The 10,418-nt window shown below is 42.0% G+C and overlaps 1 protein-coding gene across 1 annotated transcript in view; it reads right to left on the reverse strand.

Moving 5' to 3' along the window:
• Positions 1-10,418, reverse strand: part of BRSK2 (BR serine/threonine kinase 2) — a gene marked incomplete at its 5' end in the record, with an annotated part of 30,163 nt that overhangs the window by 384 nt on the left and 19,361 nt on the right. The gene's annotated exons all lie outside the window — the stretch shown is intronic.

Below are 10,418 nucleotides of genomic sequence, written 5' to 3' on the forward strand. Positions count from 1 at the left end.
AGAGAAAGAGAGAGAACAAACAAACAAATGAACAATGGGGTTTTTAACGAGAAGAACATGATGAGGAGATCCAGAGCCACGTGCGTGGAGGTGTGTGGGGGATGAAGACAATGAGCAGGAAGAGGAAGAGTGTTTAGGATGGGACACCTACAGAAATAAAGAGGCTGGGAGCATAAAGCACCTAGGGGGAAGGTCCTCCTTTTCTCCTGAGTGGGGGAGCACTGCTGTCTCACCTAGCAGGAGGACACAGTACCGTGCAGCTGAAATAGTTCCATCTATTACTTGGAGTCACTTGGCCACTCTGCACTGAAACCGTCACACGTGAATGTAATGCTGGATACAGGCAAATCCCATCTTACTGCTGCTGTTAGTAGTATTGTATTTGTATTTGTATGTGGTTGCCAGTTGATGTTTTTGCCTTGCAGCCTCGCTAAGCTCTCTGGCTATGCCAGGCATTTCTTTGCTTGTGTTTTATTTCTGAGTATCTTCTTGCTCACCTTTCAGTCACTAAGCCTGAAGCACCTGAGTGGTCCAAGGGAAATGGCATTTGAAAAACGAGCTATGGCTGACACGAGCATTGCCATCTGTATGTGTGGTTTGTGGCTTGTACTTGCAAGCTTCTAGGCACCTTCAGATCTTTCTTACAACAGGTACCTGCAAAATGAAGGGGCTGAATGCATTGTGGAAGCAGGCTCTTATGCATCTAACTATTTCTGGGACCTACCAGGGTCAAGAACTACTTCCTCATTGTCCTGAATTTATGACTCTCTCTACAGTACAGCCTCCATGACACTGCCATTCACTCCAGTGGAGTCAGGAGCCATAGAGGGCTGGAGGGCTGCATGCTAGTAGAACAGGTATCTCATTAAGCCAGCCACTGGAGCAGGCTGCAGTATTAACATGGGTTGGGCACTGTGCACATGAATACAATCTTTCATGCCATTTGGACCTCCAGGCAGTGGGGTTGTATGCTGTTAATCTAGTCCTGTGTCAGAGGATGTGTGGAAGGCCATACCTGAGTAAAGGCTCTGGGGTGCTACTGAGGGAAAAGGACCAGCTACTACTGGAAAGGTAGCCTTTCTGGGGCATTTCTAGTCCCTTTTAACTTTCTTGGATTGGGGGATTAATCCTGATCAGACATAGGAGGGGTCACACTAAATTCTATGAACATGGATATTGAAGGTGTTTTTCATCTAACATACACCATGGAGGTGATGCCTGTTCATGATGATTAAAACCCCATGATGCTTTTCTCAATAATGGGACTGTTGGCTCCATTGTTCTAACAAATTGAAACCATTTATATCCTACGTAAGTAATTTCATTCTCCAGCTCCTGGAAAGAAATGGGCTCCTTGTATCTGCCTTCCAATGTTGTGGTATGCTGTGAAGAGTGGAAACTTTGGTCCCCAAGATGGGAACATTCACTCAGGAGCAATGGGGTTTCTTCATAGTAGAGTGCCATTTATCCACGGTTGGTGGACACTGGTGGCTTGGTAATATTATTTCCCTCCACTTTCATTACAAACATAAGTAAGTGAACCAGTTACTATAGCAGGCAAGTACTCTCCATGCACAGTAACTTGTCTGAAGAGCTTGTTGACTGCTTTCTTATTCTCTAACACAAAATGCTAGACAGACATCAACTTCTCTTATACAAAGAAAGAGGAAATACATAATACTTGTGCCCTGCAAAACTGAATGTGTTATTCTTTTTTTCTTGCCCCGTGCTAACCAGGTAGTTGCTGCTTTCCTCTGTATGTTAACAGGCATTGAGAAAAATCAAATGGCTGGCATATACAGTGAAGGATCTCAGTCTTACTTATCTAATTCATTCCTTGTCTTCCTCTAATTGCTGCTTTGTGGTTAACTTACTGCTGGCCCTGGTTCTGTCTGTGCATTCAGTTACACCAATGCCACAAGGAAATGGCTGTTAGTGTCTGGAAGGGCATCATTCACCTAACTGACTGAAGCCTTAGAGCTGCGCCCAAACAAACAGCCAGGCAAAGCATATATCTCAATTTCCAGCTAAGAGAAGAGTTATCAAACTCTCAGTTGTTTTGGTGTCAGAACCCCGTGAGCTCCACCTGCTTCCTTCTACATGCATGCAAATGCTTTGGAAGGGGGATATCTGTTCCACATCTATGACTTCCATTTCAGAGATTTCCCTAAGCCTCGCTAAAACTGTTTTAGGTTTGTGGGTACATGCTCTACTCAGACTCATTTTTATCTGCTTAGGTTCATTTCTACTTCTTTTAGGTGGATACTCTTTTCAATGAAAAGAAAGAAAAAAGGAAAGCAAACACTCAGCCTTGAATGCAGGAATGTGGGCAGATCTTGTTCTTATGTGGCTTTGGACCCCTCATCTTCATAAGCAAATGGAGTCAGCAGAGAGAATGAAAAAGAGCACTGAAAAAAATGCTGGAGAGGGAAAGACTGCTAGGTTGGGAGAAAAGGGCAGGGGAATATCTCTAGTTATTCAGCTGAGCAGTTTATTCAACAAGCTTAGAGGGAAAGGAGAGGGCAGAGTAAGCAGGGCTCTGCAGGAATTGGGGAAATTTTTTGTTTTCATGTAGACAGGAACAGTAGACAAAAGTACAACTTGCAAGAATGGAGCAATAAAACATTTTTGAAGTTATATTTATATATCTTGTATTTGCTGAGTCCTGATACAGGATTTTTAATCATCCTATTAAAATATGCAGCCCCTGTTTCATCCACCCTTTCTCCTCCCCATGCCCTACTGGCTTTCAAGTGCCCGGAGATTTATTGCAGCAAAAGTATTTAACAGTGTGCTCTTCTTTGCCTGTATCACTACTGGATTCCTTATAATCAGCATTTTCAGGTAAAATTTTAATGGCAGGTAAGAAATCCTTAGGGATGTTTAAAGAGAGCTACTTAAAAATAAAATAGGCCATTTCACTAACCCTTTCCTTCCATTGCCTTTTGTAGTATCTGGACTTGTAATTAAATAGTAGGTAATAATGCTCTCCTATCTTGCAGTCAAGAAAGAACTGATGCTACCCCAAGCAATGCAGACAATCACTACATTGATATTGTCTACAGGACAGCTTATTAGCGCACTCTTGGGCTGGTCTAGACATTGGTCTTTGGATAGACAAAGAGTCCTCACATTTTTCTGTGCAGATATGTAAACATGGGTCAGCTATGCTGGAAGCATGAAAATGGTGCGTGGTGTTGCTCCTCTTAAGTTCTCTGTTCCCTTTGGGCTTTTGCATCCAGTAAAACAAGACTTGAAAATGCAAGTGATGATGGATTACAATAGCTTTTTCAGCAATCTTCCACTCCTAGCATTCAGTGCAAAATGTGTGATAGGCTTTTACACCTGTAAGTCCATCCGGGGGCCTCAAAAAGACTGCCTCTTGTATTTCAGAAAATGAGATGACATCCTATTTCCTCTGGACAGGGATGAAGGCTTGGCTCACTGATTCTTCAAAACTTCCCTGGTGTTTTATGCATCTGTAACTAAGGTCTTCTTTCCCCTTGAGAGCAAACGTTCATCAACACACAGCAAAGAAGGCGTGAAGGGTAGCAAGGGTGAGAAACCGTGAGAAGGACCAGAGGCAGGAGGGGAGGTTCAGAGCATTAGGTTTACATCTATTAGGAGGAGATGGATATGTGCATTTTTGAGTAAGACCAAGGAGCTGTATGCTGCAAGATGGGGAGGGGGAATGAGTTTGAAAACAAGCACTGAAGCTTATGAAAGGGTCGTGTATTAAAGGGATGTGAGAGAAATATATTTATGGAGAAGGCTTTTTGGTTTTCTTTATGGTTTGTGGCACCTGTGTGCAGCACTGTCATGGCCAAATATCACAAAAGAAGTCAAAACTGTGAATGCATTTGAATGCAATAGGCACTGTTGTATTCAAGGAAGTAACAGGGCTGGAGACAGACGCAAAAATGTAAAAGGAAGCTGGGCAGGTGGCTTGTGTCAACCCTCGCAGTCCTCAGTATTTTATCTGCTGTTCTTAGGAAGTCTGTCCGACATTGACGTAGCCCCAGTGGTGTCACAAGTTTGAGAACCAAAGTGGAAGTGGAGCACCCAGGCAAGAGAGGAAAGAGAAAATGAGGTGATTCACTCCAGGCACCAGAAGTGACACCAGGAAAGGATGCACCTTGCAAAGACCCTGCTCTGACCTTGCAGAAACTCTGCCCTGACCTTGCAAAGACTCTCAGAGTCCTCCATCGAAAACAACAGGAGGTGGTGAACAAGCAGCTTCAGGACAAACCTGGAGGCTTCAGTCACTGATTAGAGCTTGCTGTTTTGTAACATTTTAAGACCAGTCAGATAAGGACTTCGTTCTGTTTTTGTTGAAGCAAACAGCAACATTCCCATTGACTTAATGGAAGCAAACCCTTAGGCACCTCCCTCTCCTGTGAAACCATCTCTCTCAAGTCTATTTATTTTTAATGCATTAATCCTTCTGGTGCTGAACACAAAATTGCACAAAACAAATATGCCACCTGTGGGATTAACCTCTGCCCTTCCTTTCTGTATAGACTGATAAATTTTGGGTTTCTGCATTTTTAGCTTAGGCTTTGGGAGGAAGTGGATGGGGAAAAGATAGGTCTGCACTGGAAACAGAGATACCCTTTGTCAACCTGACTTCCCACATTCCTTTCCTTGTTGCTTTCGCATCCTTTCTGACTGTCTTCTGCTTGCCTCTGCTACTGAGGTTTTCTTCCTATACTCATTCCTTTCTCTTTACCCCTTGTCTTTTTCAGCCCTAGTTTGCTCTGTATTTTGATAGCAGCTGTGGTTTCAGTGAATCATGTAACAAAAATCCAACTCCTTTCACATAAAACATTGAAACACTGTTTTGATGGGTGATAATCCTTTCCCTTTCAAACCCATTTTGCTACTTTGAGAGAGTTCTAGCCCTCTTTGCTAAGACTAGGCATTTTTTGCCTGTTTGCTTGGCTTCTGTTGGCAGAGTCCCTTCTGCCTTCGAAAACAGAAGACTTGAAATATAGAACACACTCCAAAAATATATGCAGTGAAAGAGATGACAGAAAGATGAAAGTGGCCTATTCCTCTTTGTTTAGTTGTAGTATCATGTAGGGGTCTTCCTCCAGACTAAAGAGCCCCTAGCCTAGGCATTGTACAAATACAAATCAGAGAGATGCCTCAACGAGCTCACTGATTACTGAAGAAGGCTACAGAAAGAACTTTTTGCTCCTTTAGTGGTTGGATATATAAGGCTTCCCTCTAGACTAGAGAAGGGTGACAGAAAGGCTATTGCAATGTCTTGCTGGAGGCCATCACACAGAACTTCCTCCTAGTCTATGAACCCATCCTAGGCCACTTGAACTGAGCTGAAGAAAGTGCAAAAATCCCAGGATGGGTACTTGTCTAAGAATATAGGAAGTCAGGAAAGCATATCAAGAGATGTGGATGTGGTTTTTACAGGTTTTATAAATGGTCACAACAGATTGACCAGAACAAGTTTTCCCATTTTTTATCCCAGTTAGTTACCTAATGGGACAGTTGTTTTGATTTCATTTCAGTTTAGGACTAGAAAATGGAGACACACACTCCACAGAACAAGACCAGTTTCTTAGCAGGACACCTGAATTGCAATTGGGAAAGGTGACTTCCAAAAGTAACAACAGAGCTTATTTTCCAGAGTCCTTAGACTTTGCCAGTAAAAATGCCAACTGAAAACAGTGTTTGCAGAAACAGACTGCTGGTAAGAGCTTCTCAGATTATCACACACTTAGCACAGGTGTCCATGCTACCAGCAGAAGGTGGGAACTTTCAATCACTACACACCTGGGCAGATGTGAACAACCAACATGACATTTAAACACTCTATAACCCATTGTTGTTCTTACTCCCCTAAAACATCCCGTCTCCTCTGCAGGAGGGTGGCCCAGTATTTGTGACTAACTAGATGCATCCAGATAGCCATTGTGCCTCTGTCTTGCATATTTTCTTGCTCTCATACACACACAGAGAAGCAGAGATCCATTTCAGCCTCTCCTGTCACAGACAATGTAACTGAGACAGGTAACTTTTGGGTAATGAGTTAGAGAATGGTGAACACAGGCAGCAAAGACCCAAATAGATGAGGCATATTTCCTTACTGCTATCTTCTGCAGAGCTAAGGCCTGAGTTAATTAATTAGAAAACAAACATGTCCATTACTGATGAATAGCTCTAGCCAATCCAGCATCACCACGTAACATTCAAAAAAGGAGATATGATGATGGAGAGAAGGGAATCATACATTCCTTTGAACAGCTGGTGGCACTGAAAGAGCAGGCAAGGATAGTGGTGGGATGAAGATATGCTGGATTCTGTTGTGGAATCATGCTATTCTGGCAAACTGGCTGGTAAAGGACTCGGCCCAAGAATTCTTTGTATCTGCCCGTCCTTTTAAGAAGATCTGCCTGCACAAGAGTGTGCTGAGAGGGGAAGCTGATGACCTACACTTGTAAAGCCACAGCAGATGATAGTCTACTGCTACCCATTCTCTTAAGAGACTTCTGCTGCTTCATTCCAACTTTTTGTCTATAAAAATGTCAGAAATTTATTGGCACTTAATAATATGATTTTGTCCTTTCCTGCCAGATGCATGTTCAAGTATGATCTTATGGGTTTTAAGTTCTCTGACCTGTCCCTAAGGAGAGAAATGACCTGTGTATGCTGGTGAAATGTTGCCTTCTCATTTCCTCTGAATCAATCCCTTCAAGATATGATTTAATCTTCTGGGGAGGCCGTGTCAAATTTAGCTTAATAGAGCAAGCAAATATTCACATGGAGCATCCTGAAGTGCTGCCTGCTGTAAATAAAGTACTGTGATCTTAATTAAGACATATCTGTGTTTTCTGCATTAGATATTATTCCAGAGAAAGAGGAAAAGATCTTGTATTGGGCAGTAAAAATCTAGCCATAGCTGTCAAAACACAATCCAACATGTAACAAATAGTTCAGTATATCTGGATTCATCTTTTTGTTGCTACCTTCTTCTACAGTGCAAAAACATGAGTCATGAATTGGAAAATAGATGTCTCCCCAACACAACACTAGAATGAAGACATATGACTACCATGGAGGGGGAGTCAGCCATCCATTTGGACAGCAAAGGATACTCGTAGAATGGACAAGGATAACTGGGAAACGTGGCTTGAAGTCTTTGGAAATCCTGGCTCATCTTACTTGTCATGATCCACCCATTATGAATGAATATACTGTCTTTCAGGTGGGTCTTCCTTTTCTCTCTCATTTGGGTCACAATTTAGACAAAAGAATCAGACATACTCAGAAAGACCAGTAGCCAGCACATTTTTCAGAAATGCTAATAAAAAATATTGTTCTGACTACCTCGCAGTCTAACAGTGGTGAGAAGAGCTTTTCAGCTGGGATGGCAGCATGTTTTTTTTCTGCATGTTTCAGCATCAGTGTTTCTGCCATCAGTTATGACTTTATGAGTGCAAATTAGCTTCCTCTTCCATCAAATAGCTACTTTGTGATAAGCTCCATTAATTAATGCCAATATGGATCAGGATCACTTCCAAGACCACCAAATCCAGATATTTGCTGCTTCTAGTAACACCAACAGTCTCTAAATTAGCACTCACAAAGCTACATGCTGCAATTGCAACCCAAATGTGACGTAACCAGTTTTAAACTACAAAACATCTCCTAATTTCTCAAGTAGCTTGAGATGCTATTGACATGGTCTTGCGTCTGTATTAATCAAACTGTGATTGCAAGGAGCTATGAAGAGAAGCCTTTACTGCAGTGCAATTGCTCTGTGTGCACAGAGGATGATTGGCCATGGGGGACAAGGTCAGATGGCTCTGAAGAGGAAGCTATGTCAAGTCCTAAACACTGGAAGCAAGAGATTTGAGTGAGATACATTGGAAAGATATGAAAGGCAAGTGGATTTGCTGTGCTTCCGCTTTGATCAGATCATTTTGGTGATAGCCGCCGGTACACACAAGGATCCATAAAGTGCTTTGTTTAACTCTAGTGCCAGGAATCAAGGTTTCAAATTGTAAGTGGCAACACAGGATGTTTAAGAATAAACACAAGGTCTTCTGGCCAGCCTGTTGTCACAGGGTTATGGTCTAAGACTTTGCAGGAACTTATATGTGTGCAGTGCCTAACACGATAGCATGATTTGACTGGAGCTGCACTAGTTATACATACTAACCTTCTCCTCCTCTTATCATCACCCAGTTCGATGGAAATGCCATTGATGTAACTGAAGACTTCCCTGAGCGACATGTGGGATAGAAAGCAACAAGCAAAGATTGACTTACTTGGAAGTAGAATTCAGCCCCAGAGAGCTACAGTGTGGAGACTGGCAAGCTTACAGGCTCCCTGATAAGTGTTTCTCAGAAGGTAAAGTCAAGAAGGCAGTTTTTTCAGAGCTTTCTGCCAGCAGCCAGCACCTTGGCAAAACATACTTACTAAGGACTCCAAAAAACTGGGGCTGGCTGGGAAGGGGAGTTATATACTTGCTAAGTCAAGACCTAAGTCAACCACCCAAAGACATTCTCAGCTCACTATTTAAAGGACTTAAAGCCATTAAAATTTGTACAGACAGACTCTTTTCTGAACAAGGACTACTGAAATGGCACTGTGGGCTTCTATGTGGTGTATTATTAATGGCTCCAGATCCAATGTGCTGAATCTACAATAATACTTGTTTTCTAATTCCCCGCTTTGTGGTTGAAGCTGGAGGGCTTTCCAGTTTGTGTATTATCTTGATTTTTTTTTTTTTTATGTAAAGGCTCTGCAGAACCTATTAGAACCTCATTGTCAATTATACAACCTATTCTTCAGTGAGATAAGACATAAATACCAAATTACATGGTAGTAAACAGTTCTCTCAATCCTGCCTCAAAAGAAACAGAATCCATCTTGTTCTTTTACAGCTGTGTTGATTTTATAAGGCTTAATGGCAGCACATAAAGTGGTAAAGCTTATTTGTCACTAAACCGATTTGGCTCTATATACACAGAAGGAACAGATCAGCTAAATTGGAAGGTACCAATCCTATAGGCAGTTTTCAGGTTACAGCTGCATTTTAAATGTAAAGGTTTTAATTTTTACAAGGTAAATTTAACCTTATGAACAGATACGAAAGACTTCATGGAAACCAGTTTAGTCTTTCTGACAATAGGGATGCCCATGCCCCTGTTGAAATAGGTGGAAACATAAAATTAAATATTCCACCACAATGTGTATTTCAACTTTATTGTGAGCAAAATTATTTTCCTCTATTGTGAAATATTAAGAATTGGCAGTGGTTTTGTAGTATGGGCAGGTAGGGTTGATACAGCAGCTGTTACGTCATTTGGATACTGGCAGCTCCTATGACATACCTCTGCTGTTCAACATCAACTTGTTTTTCAGTGCCAATGGCTATATGCAAAATCACTTCTCAGATTGACGACCACTGCTAGCAGAAGAGATAACATTTAAAGGACTAAATAAATTTGCCTTGCTGTTGATTACAACATTCAATGGTTTCTAGTGGGTGGAAAGATATTCCTCATTCCCACCAGAGCTTTCACATGGCTGAGCCAGTCATAAAGCATCTGATTAGCTCTTCCTGCTCCAGTGTTAACTCTTTGGCAAAAATGCCCCCCTGTGCTCACTCTCAGAATATGGAACAATGATGAGGTAAAAGAACTACATAGCATAGTTTTTCTTACACTATTTGTTGTTACTAGATAAACGTGTCAACTTCACAGAGGGTTCCCTGTCCTGAAAGTCACAGAGGACAGTTTGACAATAATAGGCTAAATGCTGGCATCATTCCCTTTTGCTCCCCCGTCCAAATTGTAGATGGACTCATACAGGAGGGTGGAATTCAGCATGGTGCAACCACCACTGCTTATGTTGTGTGTAAGCACCACCACCGACAGGAGTATGATTTAAAGGAAGCAGCTCCATTAAACCCCTATAACCCATCCTTCCTCTTCTCTGTATATGTAGGTGTGCCCTGTCTGTGCTGTAGCTGCCACAAAAGTCTCTCTGCTGGCCTTCATCTTGTCCTCTTTGTCCCTTGTTGGATTGATGCTAGCACTGTGAGAGCTGGAGGGCCTGCCTGAACTGCGAGTGAGCAGTAATGCTGTCTATCTAGAGAATGTAGAGTACTGGCTGGTTATCTCTATAGCTCAATTAACTTTCAAGCAATCGGTAGAATCAGCATTTCAATATTTTCATATGATGTGAATGCCAGATCCAGGCAAGAAACAAAAGCTTGAGGGAGAAGAGGCATTTGCTGTTTGACGCCTTCAAGAAGAAGCTTAGAGGTCTGCCTACAACTTAAATGAATCTTCATGAGGAGATCAGAAAACTCAAATAGGAAATCAAATGAGCTCCTTTCACAGCAAAGGAAATACTACCACCAAGCAAAACTGCAACTTAAGGGAAAG

This window comes from Phaethon lepturus, unplaced genomic scaffold (genome assembly GCF_000687285.1).
Source record: "Phaethon lepturus isolate BGI_N335 unplaced genomic scaffold, ASM68728v1 scaffold33233, whole genome shotgun sequence".
Lineage (NCBI taxonomy): Eukaryota > Metazoa > Chordata > Aves > Phaethontiformes > Phaethontidae > Phaethon > Phaethon lepturus.